Raw genomic sequence first — 3,578 nt, 5'->3', positions numbered from 1 at the left:
ACTATATTAAAATGTTATTCACGTGCTGGGTGTTACCACTGGGTAACTCCCCATAATCATAATATTCATTGTTACTTGTTTTGTATTCTTTTATCTCATCTAATTAATGTACACATTGTTGTATAGATTGTAGATGTATTTTACTCATTAATAAAAAAAAAAAAAAAAAAGTAAGTTCGGGATCAGTATACATTATTTTGTATGCTAGGTTGGTATTACTATGTAGAAGAAGTTCTATGTGGTACAATACTTTTATTTATATTGTTTGCAAAAAGGTTCTATCTCATATTTGATTATTAATTTTTGGGCTAGAAGGTCCTCCCTCTAAAACTTTTTGGTTCCAAGTTTTGTTTTATCAATATTATTTGATAACCAAATTCCTTTTCAATTAACTAATGAGATAATATAAATTCTGATTTATTTAAAAATTTTTTGATAATTTATACGTCCAAATCAAATAATTTGAAATTGGCTTTTCTGAACAATTTCAAATTTACACATACAACCTTTTGGATCCAAACCCGTGAATAGTCATGAGTGGATAGGCAATTTTTGGCCTACCCAGGGTTACCACCTTTCAGTGTCAAAAATACGGGACATATTTTTTTTTTATATTAATGATGTTATTGAGTTTGATTTATTAGTACTCGTATTCCAATGAAATAAAATATAGTCAAGTTTTTTAGCTCCTTAAAAAATTAAAATACAAAATATAAATGGCTCTTTATTTTAATTTTTACTGTATAGTATACAGTAATAATATATGTATACACAAATAATATAAACGGATTAACATATTTAATACATTAATGTATCTATGTAGTATGTATATAAATAAATTTGATATAGAATAATGTAATTGAAACAACTAGTTAAGTTTTTGAGTTTTGATTGTTTTGAAGGAATATTTTTTGTTACTTCTTACTGCTTTAAGTAACTCTTCATCAAGTTTCACTTTTTCAATAAAATCAGAACAATTTTCAGAAAAGTTAAGACTTATTTGAAGTTCTGATTTTATGAGTTCTACATGGCACCGGTTCCTTTCTTTTGACCACTTTTGGTTCATCATAGAAAAAACTCGTTCAACGTAAGCATTTGATGGTGGAATACTTAAGACATAAGAAACTAAAAGAAATATATTTTTTAAATTTTCTTTTGTACCACTTGAAAATATTTTTGTCCACTTAGAGTACACATTTTGCTCTTCACTATAAATATTATTTAAAATAGGTTTTATTGTGCAATATTCATTAAAAAGGCCATCTAAAGAAATATTTTCTAACTGTAATGTTTTAACAACTTTCACTAGATCATTGTAAGAAATTTCATTGTTTAATTGTAAGCATTCAAACACTTTAAAAATGTTGTCATCTGAGAAGTTAAACCACTTACATAAATATGAATTAACATTTTCATAAAATTTACCAAAGATTTTCTTATATTTTTCATATTTGTTTGCTTGTATATGTTGACTGCATGAAATAAAATGTGCTCCAAAAAATTGTTGCTCCAATCTTTCTGTGAGATTAGTTTTTAAATAATCCATTATTTCATACAATTCTGTAGCAGAAGTGTCCATATTCTGTAATCGTTTACTAGTTTGTTGAAAAATTTGAACCACATTTGCACAAAAAGTTAAATATATATAGGTTTTAGTATAAACATAATTTTCTTGATCTGTATCAGTATCTGCATTTATCGATAGTAATTTTTGAAGAACTTTTGGACATTCGTCTCCTATTGATATAAAATATGATATTAAGGCTGGATAAAATTTTAATATTTTGTCAATTGCTGGACCAAGAGATAACCACCTAGTTGGTACATGTTTCACCAGTTCTTCCCAATCAACTTGAGCAAAATCAAAAAAACTTTTTAAATTTTCTCTTCTTGAAGCAGATGAAGAGAAATGACTATATATTTTTAATACTACTGTTTCTATATCAAAGTCTAATTTTTGTAAGCCATGTTTAAAAGAATTGTTAACAATGTGAGCCAAACAACCAGATTTAATTAATTTATTGTTTTCATTGTGTAAAAGTGTATATGCAGATTTATGTTTTCCAAAATTAGCATTGGTGTTATCTGCACTAAATGCTGAAACAGAAGACATGGATAATCTATGTTTACTTAATGTTGAAGTTATTGATTTACATATTGACTCCGCAGTTTCAGACGGTTCTTCAAAAAAATCTAAGAGTTTTGTTTGACGTCCATCAGTAAATGAAAAATACTGTACACATATTGGATACATTTTACGATTGCCTTTATTGGATGTGTCAGTTGCAACTGAAAAATATACTTTATCATTGATATAATCATGAAGATCAGATACTACAATTGATTCTGCTTTGGGTCCCAAAACATTAGTTGTGATACTTTCTGCTTTTGTCCGACCACAGGCTAATTTTTTAGCTATTCCAGAATCAGGATACAATTTTGGCATTAGTTTCAAAGAACAATCCAATGAATTATATGATAAATTATGTTTTATATTATGATAAACTTGAATTAATTCAGCCAAAGCAATTTTTTGAGATTCTACAGTATTAGGCTTGATGAAAAATTTATTTAATATTTGAGATGAAGCGACAGACTTACTGTTGGTTTTGTGTAGATTGCTATTTTCATGTTGTTTAATATCAGATAAGCCACCATGAGAAACAGAAAAATCTTTATTACATACTGTGCAACGAGCAAAAGACTCTAAGTGACTTATAGCGAGCCAACTATAATCTGCCTTCCAAACTTCCCTAAATTTACATAATCTTTTTTCAGGTTTGGACATTTTTATTTTTAAATATACGTGATAAAAACGTACGGCAATACGACGATGGTGAACACTGAACAGACTGAAAAGTGTAGATTGGTGCTTATACGACGGTTATTAGAAACTAGAAAGCTAAACGCACATTGATAACTATTAACTTGTATATTATTTAATAATATTATCAATAGGTAATACTACAGACTACAGTAATATCTAAAAATAGAAATAGTTAAACAGAATACAGAAAAATATCACGTCTGATAGTAAAATAGTAAACACAACTTAATCGTATCAATCTCTTATCTATGTTATACCACAAAACTAACTTTTAATGGATTATACGTCCTACAAATTTTAAATTTCATGATATTTATGTATTATTTTAAGTAAAACTTAAATACGGGACATATTGCGTCCCGTTCGTTATGAATACGGGACGCGGGACAAATTTATTGAAAACGGGACTATCCCGTGAAATACGGGACGGGTGGCAACCCTGGTACGTATCGACGTAGACACGAACAACGGCGATATCAGTAGCGACAATCGTATTTTACGATGATGTCCTAATAGTGTGAGTGATATGACCGCGGCAATGTCACGTGACACTATGTACAGCTCTACGACGTTCGGCGCACGCACGATTAAAGATAGTATGGTTGCCCATCGAATCTAGAAAAGTGTCTACCGAAATGAATCTCCATTATCAGTATTAAACAGCTGGAAATTTACGCTCTAGCGCTTATTTGTTGTAGTGATTCTAAATGCAATTACCTTTCAAATGTAAATTGTAGTTCCGTGATAGCCA

This window comes from Acyrthosiphon pisum, chromosome A2 (genome assembly GCF_005508785.2).
Source record: "Acyrthosiphon pisum isolate AL4f chromosome A2, pea_aphid_22Mar2018_4r6ur, whole genome shotgun sequence".
In the NCBI taxonomy this organism is placed as follows: Eukaryota; Metazoa; Arthropoda; class Insecta; order Hemiptera; family Aphididae; genus Acyrthosiphon; species Acyrthosiphon pisum.
This window is presented reverse-complemented; position numbering follows the sequence as displayed.